The sequence below is a fragment of the Danio aesculapii genome, chromosome 20, assembly GCF_903798145.1.
Source record: "Danio aesculapii chromosome 20, fDanAes4.1, whole genome shotgun sequence".
NCBI classification, from domain to species: Eukaryota; Metazoa; Chordata; class Actinopteri; order Cypriniformes; family Danionidae; genus Danio; species Danio aesculapii.
In genome coordinates this window covers 11,096,388-11,114,885 of record NC_079454.1, presented here as the reverse complement: position 1 = coordinate 11,114,885, position 18,498 = coordinate 11,096,388, and the positions used below count along the sequence as shown (strand labels likewise).

The 18,498-nt window shown below is 34.6% G+C and overlaps 1 protein-coding gene across 1 annotated transcript in view; it reads right to left on the bottom strand.

Moving 5' to 3' along the window:
* The window catches only part of flrt2 (fibronectin leucine rich transmembrane protein 2), an 85,715-nt gene extending 68,088 nt beyond the window's left edge, over positions 1-17,627 (bottom strand). The window contains exon 1 of the mRNA XM_056480805.1: positions 17,181-17,627. The gene's annotated coding sequence lies outside the window, so the exon portion shown is untranslated. The remainder of the gene's footprint in view (positions 1-17,180) is intronic.
* Positions 17,628-18,498: the final 871 nt, after the last annotated feature.

Here is an 18,498-nt window from a genome sequence, read left to right as displayed (position 1 = left end):
ACCTGCCTAGTTAACCTAGTTAAGCCTTTAAATGTCCCTTTTAGTATAGAAGTGTCTTGAGAAATGATTGTGTTGAAAAATCTCTCTGTTAAACAGAAATTGGGGGAAAAAATAAACAGGGAGGCTAATAATTTAAGGGGGCTAATAATTCTGACCTCAGTTGTATTTAAGAATCTTTAAAGCAGTGATAGAAAAAGCATGTCTATTTTTTTTTGTGGGTGTGTTTATGCTACTAAATTAAATAAACATTTGCATTAAACATCTAATATTTGTGTTATCTGTAATTTCATTAATAATAATAATAAAAAAAATAATACACACACATATTGTGTCTGACCCTAATTTCTGGTCAACTCTGTTACACCAGTTTTAAAAAAGTATTACAATCTTTAAAGCACTGAATGTAACTTTCTCTGGTTTGACATTCTGGAAGGCATGCCATTTATCATTTTCTCATTAATTTCTGGAAAATATTTAGGATACAACCAATAGTACATTAATCGTCTGTCAACTTCAATTGGATATTTCTCACTAACTGAAGTAACAAGAGATTTAAACATTACCATTTGGAGAAATAAAATAATTCTGAACTCAAGCGTGGTCAAAAACATACTATAAAAAATATATATGTATACTAATAATCATTGCTTCATTTACAAAATTGACACACACCTCCTAAAAAAACATTATAAAGTGACTAATATGGAAAATACTACAATTCCCACAGGCTGTCCTTGAACTCTGTCAGCTCAGACAGTGACTGGCAGCTCATTTAATGCTAAAAACACAATGACGGGACTTTTTTCTGATTTGATCAGCCATGGTACTTGACCTGACAACTTTGAAGACCACTGACTAAGCCAATCTACCATTAGACATCCCCTTCTCTGACACATGTGAGACTAACAACAACAGAACAGGATAACAAAACAAAGCAACAACACTTTTGACTGTCAGCACAGTGTGAACGTTCCTGCAAAGCAGTGTTAACTGCCTGAGCTTAAACCTGAATTTGTTTCCAATTAGTGTCCGTTGGTGGTGTGGAGCAGGTTCTGACAGCGGGTTCTGTTCAAACTGCAGGTGGCATCAGTGATGTGTATTTGAGACCCACGGCACCTCGTCATGCTGAGCTGAACCCAGACATAACTGGATAAAGCTGGAAAAAAAAAGGGCCGTCTGCACCACAAATGGAAACCTAGACTAAATCTAATACAGCTTCAACCCAAGACCAGGGCACACAGGGTGGACGTGACGGTCCGAAGGGGTAATTCAATCTCCGTGTGGTTTTCTTCTGCATCTCCGCCGGTACCAAACAAGTGGGTTCTGGTTCTATTAAATGATTTTATGAACTCAAAACATACGTAGTTTCTAAATTCTGGCCAACACATGCTCTCGTAGAGCTGCACGTATGTGTTTTATTAGGTGATAGACAGCTTGGAATAGTATTTTCTTTAAAAACACCAATAATTTTTGTTCTATGTACAAATTTGAGGAATCATTTTTGGCACTAGAGATGTGATTGTAAACTGATAAGTCTTTCCACACATCAAAAACAAGGAGAAATTGAACGACTACTCCATGAAGGATATTATCCTTGATATATACCACTGGTCCCTAGCTATAACGCAGTTCACGGCCGGTTTCTTTCCTGCACTTTGACATGCTTTTTTTTCTACAGAGCATTGTGTTCTGTGTCCTGATTTGAGCATCTGCGTCCTGACTGGCTGTAGACCACTGTCAATCAATCTCCGTGCCGTGTCTCCTGTATAGTACAGAATGCGTTCAGCTCGCCAAATTGACATTAATCTCTGATCGCTAGCAGTGTTACTCTGAAGTGCTGTACTGGGGTGCATTTACCAAATAACGACGTAACTGCGACGTAAATGCATAGTACGATGCATCCTTTGTAAAAAGAACGATGTAGTGACGAGTGTTTCCCAAAACCCGTAGTTTCTTTGTCGCAGATCCATCATTTGAACCACGTTAGTTATAACGTAAAATGCCCATAATGATGCTCTAAACTGGGTTTTGAATTTTTTAAAACCATTTTAAGGACAATATTATTAGTCCCTTTACGCTATTTTTTTCACGATAGTCTACAGAGCAAACCATCATTATACAATAAATTGCCTAATTGCCCTAACTTTTCTAGTTAACCTAATTAACCTAGTTAAGCCTTTAAATGTCACTTTAGGCTGTGTTTGAAGTGTCTTGAAAAATATCTAGTTAAATATTATTTACTGTCATCATGGCAAAGATAAAATAAATCAGTGATTAGAAATGAGTTATTTAAACTATTATGTTTAGAAATGTGTTGAAATTGTAGAAATTGAGGAAAAAATATAATTTATATTATATATTTAAAATAAAATAAAATAAAAACAGATGCTGTACTAATGTAATAACTCATTTTCATTACCTTTATAATACACACACAAAATCCTCACCAAGATCAGGTGGTGATGAGAGAATTCACACAATAACCAAAAAGCATCATTAATAATTTTCCACAAGATTAACAACAACAACAAAAAACTATACTGATAATTCTTAGTATCATTCAACTACCAAACAACATCACTGAAGTAATTCAGTGAACACTAACAACATTAGATGTAACATAAAACTCCAATATGCACAACCGATGAGGAAAAAAAAAACCTTCGGACAGTCCAGGGGTCTAACTCAGTTTCCATGTGGTTTTCTTCAACAGTATATCTCCACTGGTACCAGTGGGTTTTGGTTCAATCGGATGATTTTATGAACTCAAACCATACTAAAGTTTCATATTGGCCAATTCTGGTCAACATGTGGTCTCGTAGAGCTGCGTGCATGTGTTTTATTAGGTGATAGACAAATAAAGTGTATCAGAAGCAATGTGTGGGAAGACAGACCTTGGCCTAAAGCTGCTGTCATCTTGACTCGTGTTTCACGAGGGTTTCAATGTCAATCTACACAAAAAAAAAAAAAAAAAAAAAATACAAAAAAATCCTTAATGTCCTCCATATGCCCATGTGAGAACAACATCTCGGGTGTGTGGTTGTCTTTTCCTTCAGCCTCCATCAAAACAATATCGCTAGATCTTCCCTTGCCTTTGCTTATTGCTCTTGGATTTGACTAACAACAAAAATATATTAACAGCCCTCCTTTGACACAGCGTATGCTTTGATGAGGTTGTTATTCTGACAGCTGCTACGTTTTTTCTTTTCTTTTCCAGGAGAAACGTGTGGTGTGTTGTTACACCTCAAAACCTTGCTGTGAAGCAGTTGTTGAAAGAAAGAAAGAAAAAAAATAATGGAGCAAATGAAGTGTCCGCAATATGGAAATGGATACGATTTTAACTTGAAAATAACCAAAAAATGCCTTCATTGATTTACAGTGAAGGGGTGACACGGTGGTTCAGTGGTTGGCACTGTCACCTCGCAGCAAGAAGGTCGCTGGTTCGAGTTTCAGCTGGGCCAGTTGGCATTTCTGTGTGAAGTTTGTATGTGCTCCCCGTGTTGGCGTGGGTTTCTTCTGAGTGCTTCGGTTTCCCCCACAGTCCAAATACATGGGCTATAGGTGAATAGAATTAACTAAATTGGCCGTAGTGTATGAGTGTGTGTGTGTGAATGCGAAAGCGTGTGAGTGTTTCCCAGTACTTGCAGCTGGAAGGTCATTCACTGCATAAAACATATGCCGGAATACATAGTTGGCGCTTTATTCTGCTGTGGCAACCTCTGAAGTCAAAGGAAAATGAATGAATAATTTACAGTGATTTTCATAATTTTATTTAGTGAATAAAATAAATTGACGAGACAATAATTCCCTTTTAAACTTTAAAAAATGTATAATGATAACAATAAAAATGCTGATAATGTCCATTAAATGTCCAGTAAAGTGGCATAAAAGTGGGATAAACAGACCTCATGTGGGGCAGGGACAGAAGTATCAAAAAAATGGCATAAAAGTGGCACAAAAAATGACTTTAATAAGCAATCAAATGTGTTTTAGAACAGATTTTAAACGTACTTATTTTTTTTATGACCTGTATTTAAATTAACATGTTTTTCTGATTTATTTATGTTTCAATTTCTTTATGTTTTCAAAGTATGGACTGGAATGTAAGTATATTAGTTTATTAGCTTAAAAAAAATCTTTATTCTCCCTTTGGCTGCATCAGAGTTGACTTTTTTTCTTCTTTTTATCCTTTCTTTCGTTTGTCTATTAATATGAGTTGATAGAAATAGAATGCACACATCAAATAAAACATATGGAGATGATGATAATACTAAGCAAACAGTATTACTGTATCACAGGGATGAACATGGTCTCTCTCATCAAATCAAATGTATAAATGTCTTGCACATTACAGTTGGAGTTAGATTTATTTCACTGAATGCATTTTCTCGAGATAATTAAGAACATGCTAAAGCAGCACTGATTTGAATTAGTTGTGCTAATTCGTGTGCTAAACTATGCTATTGCTATTCAATGGGTTGAACAAAATCAGTTTATAATTATTGAATGAAACAAAAGAAACAAATGTCAGTGGCAGCTAGAGATCTGCGCAGGACTAAATTTTGAATGCCGCTCCTGCCAGGTTTTAGCCCGAACCCGACCTCTCCCGCTTATATTCAGCATTTGTTGACCCGCTGCCAGACTTGCCCCATTTTTTTAGCCGCTGCGCCCGTTCCCACTAGAGGGGGGAACAAAACCAAAAATATAAAAATATATATATATTAAGGGTGTAACAATAAGTGTATACGCGTATTCGTATTGAACCATTTGGTACGAGACTTTTGGTTCGGTACACATTACAAACCGAATGATTCAATTCAGACTAACATCTAAAAAGATAAAAGAGAATAAGTACAAATTATCATGTTTTTAGTGCAACAATGCTCAACATCCCAAATGACGTGGCAGACAACATGCTGCCTTCCCCGCTGTCATGTTAAACAGTAGAGCATCGCTTTTGAACTCAGAATATCACTTTATTAAAGCATGCACTCATTAGCAATCTTGCTGCCTTCTGTGTCAGCCTGCTCGTGCTGGCTCCGCCCCCGTTGCCCCAGCAACCTTGGACACAAAACAGCCAATCTCAATAACCTGTTCACATATCACCACACCCGCCCACCTCCAAACACTACTCCAGTCAGACATGCGCTACACTAGCTTGCAAAATGGCTAATAATGTTAATGTAATCCCAGATATCCCAAGTCTCCCGAAAGTTTTGTGAGACGGCCGAATGCCCGCAAACAAATGATAATCTTCCGTAAATCGCGCGTCTCCCCCTCGGTCCTTGAATACGTCGCACACCCCTCTCCACCGCATCCCTCCCAGCTCTTCAGGTACGTTGGGCACAACTCACCCCCGCTCAGGTACATCGCATGCACACGCCTCCACAGCTCTTCAGATACGTCACCATCACCGCCACCAAGAGTGGTGGAAAAAAACAACATCTGCTATGACAGTAAGCTATTGTAGCGGTAATATTTGCGCATATCAACTCATTTACACTGACATCACGGAATCAGTAACTGGAACTGGAACAGCATTCAGACAGCCAATTCCTATAGATTCGAACAGGGCAAAACAAATCAGTGAGGCGATCGGTACATTTATAGCTGTGCATATGAGAGATCTGTATCAGTAGTGGAAATTTCGGGTTTTAAGAAAATGTTAAATGTAATAGAGCCCCGTTACATTATTCCTTCATAAACCCATTTCAGTTAGATAATTCCTGCTTTCAGATCCACTAAAATGGCAGGTGACAGTCAAATCAAGCAGATCTGTGCTGTCTGAAGAAAAGGTGGACACTCATCTTTTTGAAAGAAAAAAAAAAAACTTAAAATAGATTGAAAGTGAGTTCCATTTAAAAACTTAATTATTTTGAGTATAAAGAAGGATTTGTTTTATTTGCTGCTAAACAGAGAAACCCCGGTAGTATAGCTCTATCACCGTTTAAAGTAAAAGAAAAAAAAACAAGATCATACTTTTATGATGTTAGTTTTAATACATTAAAAAAATAAAATCAGAGAAATCCTCTGGCTTTTTTCTTTATTTGCTGTATCGAAAACATACTGAACCGTGTCGTATCGAACCGAACCATGATTTTTGTGAACCGTTACACCCCTAATATATATATATATGTACTTATGTGTGTTAATATGACACAGTCTTAAATATGATTCAGCCTTAAATAAACATTATTGGTGATTTTAGCGGCTGATTACAACACACAGAATGGTCCAATTAGATTAGATTTAGCTTTATTGTCATTACACGTCTACTTGTACAAGTACAAGTAAACGGTTTGCAGTTTAGGTCTAACCAGGCGTTCAATGGCAGTAAGTGCAGGATATACAGTTGAAGTCAGAATTATTACCCCCCTGTTTATTTATTTTTTTGACAATGCGTCAATTTATTTTCAGTAAATATAAGACATCAAATACATTTTTAAACAATGGTTTAAAAAACGTTTTTTTTTGTGTGTGTGTAAATGCACTTTTTCCATTTACAATAAAGAATAAAAAACATAAATCAAAGTATCTATTTTTTGCTAATAGATAGATAAATTTCACTTTTAACATTTAACAAAATGTTACAGAAATACATTCTCCCATGTACAATTTAAAACTTTTTTATTCCTCCAATTTCCACACAAAACTTTTGTAATCAGTTAAAAGTTAATTTACTTTGCTTCAAAATATAAATATAATTATACAAAAGTTAAATTACAACTTTTACAAAGGTACAAAACTGTTCCTTAAGGAACATTATTTGTACCACTGTGTGCCTTTTTTCTGAGAGTGTAGTATTCAGCTTAAAGTGACATTTAAAGGCTTTTCTAGGTTAATTGCGTTAACTTGTTAGGGTAATTAGGCAAGTTATTGTATATTGATGGTTTATTCTGTAGACAATCGAAAAAAAAAAATATTATCTTAAAGGAACTAATAATTTTGACCTTAAATTGTTTTTTTTTATTTAAAGCTACTTTTTTTCTAGCCAAAATAAAACAAATAAGACTTTCTCTGGAAAATGTTAATAATAATAATAATAATAATAATAATGACATATTGTGAACATTTCCTTGCTCTGTTAAGCATCATTTGTAAAATATTTATAATAGAAAAAAAAATCTATAGTTCTGACTTCAACTGTAGGTATAAGTTATGTGCAGTTATAGAAAACTATGGGTAATATGTACAGATGAAAGTGCTATGAACATATTATACAAGTTGTGTCAACTATAGTCAGAGATTTACAAGTAGATGAACATACTGTACAGGTTGCTATTAATAATCAGGAATATGTAAATAGATATGAGCATAATATACAGGTTGTTATTTGCTATAAAAAGGTATTATAAGTAGATATGTAGACATGTATATCATACATGTACAAATGTATATGTGCAGTGAATATGTACATTTACAAATGGGTGTAGTGCACTGAATATGTGCTATTTTAAGTGTGCAATATTAAATAATCACACCAGTGTGATCGTACACTCCAGAAACAACCTAGGTTCCAGATTACTGTAAACGTACTGTAAGTTTGACTTTTTTTTTTCAGTGTAAAATTAGAAGGTGAAAAGTGGGAGAGATGCCCACTCTTCACCCTGAATCTTCCTCGGAACTTGCAAGCCTTAAAAGAAAGGCTTTTTTCATTGTGTCTGGGACGAAAGTCTGTCTGCTTTCAGCAACTCTCCCGCTGGTCAGCATGAACACAGGCTGCCAAGAACAGCAGTGGCCCACATCCCAACCCTCCATTCGGGGCAGCTTGCCAGTTCTCCCTTCCCGAATGCTCCATAGGGCACAGGGGGCGGGTGAGGGATCGGCTTGCCCATGGACTCGAGTGGCTCCAGGTCAAAAGCTGAGTGTGGTATTGTAATTTGGCCTGTTCAATTGAAACCCCAAGTGCACAGGTGAGGGCCGCAGACGTGGGACTTGAGTTGGAACTCATCCAGAATGTCATAATATACACATCAGATCTAACAGACATCGTTTTATATGTAGTGGCTCCTTGGCGTTCTTTCTAAAGGCAGAGCGACCGGAAAAGAGATATACAGAACGCAATAAAGGGGATATAAATAAGAACGGGAGAGAAAAGAGCAATTGTTCGAGGCTAAGACTGAGCATGGGATTGAAACGGAAGACAATTTATGTTGTTGTGCCAGAATCTTCTATAATGTTTTACTCGGCCCATATGTTCCTCAATGCCTGCTGACTAGTAGGAAACAAATACCTTGTCAAGATTTTAGAAGAAAAGTCAGTTCTTAAGAAGAATGTTGAGGGATAAAAGTGATAAACTGATGCCCCAACCCTCTTCTGATGACGTTTCTCATGCAGGAATAATCCTCTTTATTTTTGCTATTTATATGGGTTTGTCACTGTGGAGAGACTAAGTATACAATGCAAGTACAAGTTGCATAAAATTACACCAATATAGTAAGTTTAGTCATTGCAGTGCAGGAGTTAATACAGTGTTACTACCACATTATTACTACAGACCTCACTTAAGCAGAGTATTTGTTTATGTATTTACTCACTTGTGTGTGTGGGTTTATTTATTTACTTATGTGTGTGTGTGTGTGTGTGTGTGTACGCGTGTGTGTGTATTTACCCATTTGTGTGTGCGTGTTTTATTTATTTACTTATTTGTGTGTGTGTTTATTTACTTAATTATGTGTACTTATTTGTATGTGTGTGTACTTATTTTTGTGTGTACTTATTTGTGTGTACTTATTTGTATGTGTGTGTACTTATTTTTGTGTGTACTTATTTGTATGTGTGTGTGTGTGTGTGTTTACTAAATTGTGGGTGTGTGTTTATTTATTTGTGTGTGTATACTTATTTTTGTGCTTACTTATTTGTGTGGACTTATTTTTGTGTGTACTTATTTGTGGATGTACATACTTATTTGCATGCCTACATACTTATATGTTTGTGTGCTTATTTTTGTGTGTACTTATTTGTGTGTGTGTGTACTTAATTGCTTGTGTACTTATTTGTGTGTATTTATTTATTTGTGTGTACTTTCTTATTTGTGAGTGTACTTATTTGTGTATGTACTTGTGTGTGTATTTATTTGTGTGTACTTATTCGTGTGTGTACTTATATATGTGTGTACTTATTTGGGTGTGTATTTATTTATTTGTGTGTACTTTCTTATTTGTGAGTGTACTTATTTGTGTGTGTACTTATATATGTGTGTACTTATTTGGGTGTACTTTTTTGTGTGTACTTATTCATGTATGTACTTATTTGTGTGTGTACGTGTGTGTGCATTTATTTGTGTGTGAACTTGTGTGTGTGTGTGTGTACTTATTTGTGTGTATTTATTTGTGTGCGTACTTATTTGTGTGTGTACTTATTATGGTGTGTATTTATTTGTGTGCGTACTTATTTGTGTGTGTACTTATTTTGGTGTGTATTTATTTACTTTCTTCTTTGTGTGTACTTATTTGTGTGTGTACTTATTGTCTTACTTGTGTGTGCACTTTCTTATTTGTGTGTGTGTGCTCATTTGTGTGTGTACGTACTTATTTATGTACTTATATGTGTATTATTAATGATACAAATGATTTATTCAGCCAAACACACATATTCTACAAAATGATTCACTAGTTGGCATTCTTCTCCTCCAAATATTAATAATAATAATAATAATAAATGCTATTTAATTTAGGTCAGTTAATAAACATAAGTGATTTAAAATATTTTAATTTTGTCTCTGACGTAGTATGTTTTGTAAAATATATTTATTTTTTGCCAGCTGTCTTTGCAGTCTACCAGTTATTAAAATGCTATTACAATGATATTACAATGCTGTTACAACATTCCTCAACAGACCACAATTACTGAGAGCAAATATTAGTATATAACATGAACTGTTTTTGATCAATCAGCATATGATGGGAGTAATTTAATTTGTTTTAAGTTATTATATAAATTGAAACGCCTTCAAGGTCACAATTAATCTTCTACAAAAAAGCCATGAGTTGTATTTATGTAACTCCTTCCATGATTAATTTAGTCTGTAATATATATGAATGCCCTTTTTTATATTATTTTGATTGGAGTAACAAGAAAAGAAACACTTTCTGTAGTTTAACAGTAATGAATGATAGTTTGTTTTTAATCTCTCTCCTGTGGTGTTACAGTAATCATTCGGAATATGCAAATTCACCTCTCGTGTTTATCACAATCTTTCATCTTTTCAAAAACACAGCTGTGCCCGTTCACCGCCACAGAACGCAGCCAAAACGCTCCATATTGTTAAACACGACTCATTTTTTGTGATAGTTCAGCATTAAGAGGAATAACAAACCAAGCGCCGCATGACCTGTCAGTTGTAATGATTGATGGTGGTTGAGGAACAAGCATAGCTGACTTAATTAAATGAATGCCGTACCCCACGCTTTAGCTTAATTACATTAGCCCTCTCTCCGCCGTGTTTGTTTTTTCTTTTCTAGCAGTCATCTCCAGATCTGAAGGCTGTATTTGAAGGGAAGGGGGACTCGGACGAAATAGAAGCTATTTCTGGTGCGACTTCAGAACAGTCGAGCGCTTGTGCTGGCATTTTGCAAAAAGGCATCGGCCTCTGCACTTTTGCTTTTTTTTTTTTTTGAGTCCAGTTCTTGCTTCACAAAACCTCTGATTCATGAACTGTGCCTTCACTGCTGAAATGTCATATCACATGCTGTAATGCTGAAACTGACCTGCTTAAATCATATCATAAATATTGGTGGTCTAGAATTGTAAGTTGAATCAAATTAAGCGTACAAGAAAACTTGCATAACATTAAACTGACCAAAACTGCTCATACTACTTAGAATAGGTTAGCCATGTGTCAACTTTTTAAAAAGTCAAATTAACATAACTCATGTTGTCTAGACTTATTGATCATAATGTATAGTGTACAGAAAGAAATACTCATAACTAACGCATTGGGGCTCAAACAAGTATTTGGACACATAAGTTATGGTTAAAATCAGGGGTGTAGTCAGGGCTATACGCACGTATACTCAGTATGCCTACTTTTTTCCAATAGCTGTTTGGGTATTACGACTTCTGAGGATTAATAATTGCATATACCCTCGGTATACTCACTTGTTTTGCTGATTAGACTTCTCCTTTAACTGTATACCAAATTTTTTTAACTCTCATCCTAATTTGTTGAAATTGGTGCATTTTTGTTTATATTTTGTGCCATTCCCCGCCCTCTGATGACCCCAGCAGCTGTGAGAAAATTTAGTGGGTTTTTCGAAGTTAACTGAATGATGTCTCGCTGAAACGTTCAGGTAAAATTATAAAACAGCATGGGCGGTTGGGTGGGTGATAGTACAGCACCTTTTTTTTTAGGACTACACTGGTTAAAATATATAAAAGTTTGTGATTTTCATTGTCTGTTCATGTGTTTTATTGTGACAATTGTGATGAAGTAAAATATAACATACACACAAAGACATAAACTCTCAGAAAAAAAAAAATGGTTCAATTGTACCAAAGAAGGTACAAACCCTTGTCACTGGTACAGTACCTTTTTTATAAAACAGAATTGTACCTTAAAACAAAGAAACAAATTTGTACCATTGTAGTTTGTACCTTTAAGGACATGATTTGTACCATGGGAAACAAAAATGTACCTGCAGATACAATATTGCGCCTTCATCAAATTCGATCCATGAAGGTACCACTACAGTGACAAAACACTTTGTACCTTAACAGTGTCAAATGTGTTCCTTCACGAACTAAAGGCATTTTGCTGTATCCACAATGTGTCAATTTATTTTCAGTAAATATAAAACATCAAATGCATTTTTAAACAATGTTTTTTTTAAGTTTCTTTTTGTGTAAATTCACCTCTAACATAAAAAACACTCTATTTTTGCTAAACATTTCACAACACTTTCCACAAATATTTTACAGAGCTACATTCCATGTACAATATTTTTTTTCTCTCCAATTTTCACTCAATACCTTAGTAATCATTTAAGAGTGAATTTAATTTAAATTAATTACATTAAAATTAAATAGAAATATAATTATGCAAAATTATTGTAAGGAGATATTCACAGTGTTTGATCAGTTTTACAATACTAAAATGTCTGCATGAACACTTTGCATATGCAGGAATTTTGCCAGCTCACATGCGTAGTGGAAATCCAAAAGGTGTGGATATCAATAATGAAAATGTATTCATCAGAAAATGCTTACCAAATGTTTATTAAAATGCCTTAAATGTTTAGTTTACAACCCTATAGTTTTGTTTTACTAGTTGCTTTGTATTATAGAACTTAATAATAAATGTTCTTTAAGCATATGCTTTTAAATGATGATTCATGTTTTAATATAGAAATTGTTCATAAAATCACTTTGCCTTTTGAGTAATATTTATTTTCACAGATATGGTAATAAAGTAAGAGGTGTCCACGCTTACGTACATTTTTTGAGACCAATTCAATTAATTTAATTTCAATTGTACCATAAAAGGTACAGAACAGCATCATAAGAGGTATTTTCTGTACAATATAAGGCACAACTTTTACAAAAGGTACAAAACTGTTCCTTAAGGAACATTATTTGTACCACCGTGTACAAATGTATGTGTACATACACCGAGTGTATGTACACATACAGAAAAACTGAACTGAAACAAAATTATGAAAAATAAAGTTGCAGGAGTTAATTTGCTCGAGGTGAAAATTGTTTTTATCATATTTTTATTAAAGTAATTATTATTATGCTTCTAATGAAATAACATTCAAACCCCCATAGCAGCATTCAAGTTGCATTCAAGTTGGACAAGTAGTCAGAGCTACATTTTTAGATCGTGATTTTTAGTTGATCCACAACATTTTGAAAAATTCGTTTTCAGTGAACAATCTATTATTGAAAAAAACTTTTCATGAGACAATCATGCTTAGCCTATTTAATTTCCTTTGCACTTCTCCCTGTGTGCGCTGCTATTCACCCTATTCTTCGCGTACGAGCGGGTGCAGCCATTTGAATCTTTTTGGCTCAAGACTTGCGGTCTCATTCACTTTCATTCATTTTAAGATGTTAAAAACAGCTTGTTCTGCTGCTTGATGTTGCAAACTGTTATTTTCTTATTATATTATTCTGCTTTGTCTGTATAGTCATGCAAATACTTGTTTGTAGAGCAAGTAGTTTGACCATTTTCTGGCGATTATTATTCCTAGTCATTTCTCCCATAGGCGACTGAATCGGAAGTTCAGTCAGGTCAATATCAGTTCAGTATGCTCATTATGTTACATAACTGCCCCCTGCTGGTCATGTCTTTCATGTGTTAGACGTTTTTGTGTGGTACCGCGCAACACTGCAGCACCGCGTGTGGTCACATTCATTGATTTTTCAGTGGCCACACTATTTCCTATATATTTTTTTGTCTTTTAGTTTTATTTTATGTAATGTTTTTAAAATCAATTGTATATTAGCCTTCTTACACTCAATAAATGAATCACGATGAAGTTTGTTTTATTTTATTTTATTTGTCAGTATTTATTTAATGTATGTTGTCTTTAGTTATGAGTCTTTAGAAGTCTTTATTAGATTTAATCTGTTAAAATATATGATTATGGTGTAAATATATCATAAGTTATATGATATAGAAATCAAAATATAAATTATATATATGTGGGTGTGTGTCGCCTCACACTCGGTTCGGTCAGTTGGCGTTTCTGTGTGGAGTTTGCACGTTATCCCTGCGTTTGCGTGGGTTTCCTCTGGGTGTTCCGATTTCCCCTACAGTCCAAAGACATGCGCTACAGGTGAATTGGGAAGGCTAAATTGTCCGTAGTGTATGATTGTGAATGAGTGTGTATAGATGTTTCCCAGAGATGGGTTGCGGCTGGAAGGGCATCCGCTGCATAAAACATGTGCTGGATAAGTTGGCAGTTCATTCCGCTGTGGCAACCCCAGATTAATAAAGGGACTAAGCTGAAAAGAAAATGAATGAATATATATATATATATAAATTGTTATATATAAGTTCTATGGAATTGGTTTACCTGATATTCAGGGGAAAAATTGACAACTCCATTCTCAGCACATTAAATGTATTGATATTATTACCAAAATTGTGTTCTTATTTCTTTTATTTATGTTAATCTAACAAATATCAATCACATAATGTTTATTAGTTCAGCTATGTTAAAGTATGTAATCCACATGAATGGAAATTTGATATACAATCAGAATGCCTACATCTTGTTTGTTAGGCAATTTGTTTTATTAGTTTTTCTTATTTTTCCTAATAAAGAAATAAAAAGAAGAAATAAGAAATAACTTATTTTTTTTTGCTGATTGGTTACATAATAACCATTATCAAATTCCTTCCCGTATTAAGCTGACTAACCTAATTAACCGTATTAGGCCTTTAAATATCACTTTAATGAAAAGAACTAGTGACCTATTACGTACTGTCATCATATCACATACATTTATTTACCAGAAACAAACTGTTTTTAAATAATAGGGTAAGACTTTATTTTGATGGTCCATTTGAGTATTAGTAGACTCTCTGCTTATCTGTTGATACTGCTCCTTCAACAGACATTTAACTGACTATACGAAAATTTGCAAGTACATGTCAACTTACACAAACCCTGGATGTAGATGTAATGTAACTTGAATTCAACAAACGGACCATCACAATAGTGTGACCAAAAAATACCCTCTTCATTAAACAGCACTTAGGGAATATTTGAAAAAAAAAAAAAAAGTTACAATTTTGCTTGTGATTTTGCCTTCAGCTTTGTACATATGACTAAAGTATGACGCCACTGTGTTTAGCACAAACTGTATACCACAATAATATGTGAGATACATGTATATGTGTGTATTTTTAAGGAAAAAAGGATATGGGTCATTATTATTATGAAACTAGGCTAAAACGCTGAGAGTAAGCATATTTATTCAATGCTATTTTCTACTAAAATGAGAGTTAGAGTTAATAACTACCAAATAGTATGAACTGATATATAAAAAAAGACAATGCAAAGCTTTTAAATGATAAAATGTGTGCTGGTTAGTTTAGAATAAAGATTAAGTATTGTGAAATTGTGTGGTTGTAAAACACTAGTAAACCATGTAGTGAATGTGATGATCACCACTTGAGGTAAACCCGTGTGAACTCAAGAAGAAAAGCTAGTCACACTTTATTTTGATGGTACGTTTGTTGAATTTAAGTTTCATTGCATCTAAATGCCAACTAATTCTCATTTTAAGTAGACTGTTAGATTGAGGTTAGGGTTAGTGTCAGTTGACATGTACTTGCAAAGTTTCTTATAGTCAGTTAAAAGTCTCTTGATGGAGCAGTATCAACAGATATTAAGCAGACAGTCTACTAATACTCAAATGGACCATCAAAATAAAGTGTTACCAAAACCTTAATCAGATAATTAAAAGACATTGACATTTTGCATGTGTCTGGTTTGGCATTGTGTTTTAGATGGAATTAATTATGAATACATTTATAAGTGTGACATAAATGTTCGACAATTTCCACTATGACTGTATCCAATATAAGATCAAAATCATATACAAATTTCTTTCTTTTTTTTCCTTTCCTTCTTTATTAAAAATATAATTCAAGAAATCAAAAATAATCTACAGTAAAATTAGCTCAGAATGCCAAATATTAATACACTGTAAAACCCAACAGTCAACTTTATTCAAATGAGTGTAGTTAACTCTTAAATCTACTGAAAGTTAAATCTACTCATTTGAAAATAGTTTTGAACTCAGTGTTGAAGGTAATGAGTTATTTAAATACCTTATTACTTCAACTTAAATGGAGTAAGTTCACAGTACTCATATAGATTAGTTTTTTTTTAACTCAAATAGTTTGTTGCAATCGGTTTCCTCAAACAGTTTGAGTTGCCTTTACTTATTGGGTTTTACAGTACTCAATTTGTTTGAGTTCTCTTCATTTATTGGGTTTTACTGTGCTCAAATTTCTCCATTTACCCAAGTGGATTAAGTACACTGTACTCATTAGGATTAGTTTTTGAACTTAAATGGTTTGTTGCTTTCCTCAAATGAGCTGAGTTACCTTAACTTTTTGAGTTTTACAGTGTATTATCCCTCTTACGCTCAAGAATGAATCAGGATGAAATTCATTATTAAATGTTTGTAACCTTTTAATTTTATTTAATTAGCCATTTTTATGTTGTCAAATTGTTTAGAATCTTTCCAAATCTGTTAAAATCGAAGATTTAGATTTAATCTGTTAAAAGATATGAATATGGTATAAATATATCTAGCGGTAAAAACAAAACAAACAAAAAAAAGTTCTATGGAATGGGTTTATTTGATATTTAAGGGTAAAATTGATGCAACTCCATACTCAATAGATTAATTAATAAGAAGCACTTAAAACAAGTTAAATGTATTGATATTGTTACCAAAATCGAGTTCAGAAGTTAATGTTGTGTATAACAGCTTATACAACTGTTATAAAAACTTACTTTTTAGTAATTAGCTACATTAGCTTGTAGGAACACAGATGTAGATCCCTGCAGTCTGACTTATCATATCAAGCAATAACCTTGATTTCAAACTACACTATTTTTGCTACGGTTTCAAATAGCATATGACTCATCATATAAATTCAGCAACAGAGAGAAAGCCATCATAATAGTTTGTTTTAACTCGTTCCCTGTTGTCATCTATCTTTTATTCATACAAATACTTGCACTTTTGTTAATTATAATGTTTTTGTTAAAAAAAGACACTTCTGTCAAATTTAACTCTGATAATTGTGTTTAATTTCAGGTTTTTTTCCCCTTGCATCTATACTCAAGCAGGTCCGCATATCTGTCTGTGATGTACAAACAAGTGTCAACTAGTAGAAAGCGATACGGTATACAACAGTCAATGTTCTGGAAAAAAAAAGACACGAAGATGGCTAAATAATTCATAAAAGTATATCCAATTATACCACAATGAATTAAACTTTCAGAAGCCTGTCCACATTCACAGCGCCAGCTCGCTCTGAATTACCCACTCCTGTCAAAACCATTTCCATGCTGACTTTTCATCCGTCTGACATATTTTGTAATTGCCGCAATTAGTTCTGATAAAGTTTCCAATGCAAAAGATAAACTACCACACCTATCAAAAAAAATGTCAATCCACTTTTAGACATTTAAAGAAAAGCCACTTACTTTTTACTTGGGTCACAGGGGGTCACAAGGGCACCGGGAGCCTTCTGGAATTACGTATGTTTTCTCCACTGACTCCAGCAGGGTAGAACGAAACTCCTGAAGTCAGAAAAAAAGATGAAGCTCCCGCTGAGATGCACGCCGTCTGTCCTGAGAATGAGGCTCGTATAAACACAACGCACCTTTGTGTTTCGTTATGTTTTGGCTGAGTGAAACTTAACCCCTCGAGAGCCGACTAACCTGTCTTTTGTTTCTACATTCCACTCTCTCTCCTGGTTTTCGCAGTTATTTTGTGAGTCCACGCCTGCCGATGAGCTCAGCGGGTCAGTCTCATGTTTCAGCCTCATACAGGAATTCGGAGGGCAGGCGGACTCTGAAAATGAGCCTGAGAGAGTCGACTGGAGGAGCAGCGGCGGGTCATGGGGTCGTGTCCCGCTCAACAAAGCGGGAGTTATGAGGCGGAGGGGTCAGGCTTGCCGCGGGACGTCAAGGGATCTGGGAGAGTCATTCAGTGACAGGACATGCACTGTTCCCTAAGGCAACAGCTCTCTGATGAATCTGTCCAACTGAAGTGAAACAAAGACACTTAAGCTATTTGATTGATTCAAGATAATTTAGCTTTTGAAGTTTTTCTGAGTAGTTTATAACACTTTGCACATTCTAATATAAAGAATTAGCTCACTCAAAAATGGTATTAATTATTACTGGTATTAATTACTCACCCTCATGTCATTCCAATTTTCTGAGACCTTTGTTCTTCTTCAGAATGCAGTTTAAGATATTTTTGAATGAACTTGAGCTCTCTCATCCTCCAATGGTCGCAAGATGTTCAAAATCTAGAAAAGGACTTGCAAATAGCAAAGACCTCAAAAGTTTGGGGTCCCCAGACAAATTTAGTTGAGGTCTCCATTGTATTATTGGATTGTTTTACTATATAACTGCAGGTTAATACACCAACATAGGTTCATTCTGAAAACATAGCCCTATTTACACATTTCTGGAGATCAAGAATTATGTAGCCAGAAGTATGCATGGCTGCATTTCATCTTTACGAACACTAGGGCTAGGTATAATGCCGTTTCTTTTCGCACTAGTAGCTGACCACTTACCTACGTATGGACGGCTTTCCCACAGTTACCTGTTTGTAAAGTGGCTCACAACATATGTTGACAGATTTGAGATGCAAGAGGAGTTGACCACGATGACAGGAATTGAGTCTGGCAAAGAACGGTTCCGGAAAGTAGGTAAGACAAAAACAAAAGCCAAAAAATAAAATAAAAAAGTAAATAACAGGGTGAGAATGTGGTAAAATCTGAAAATG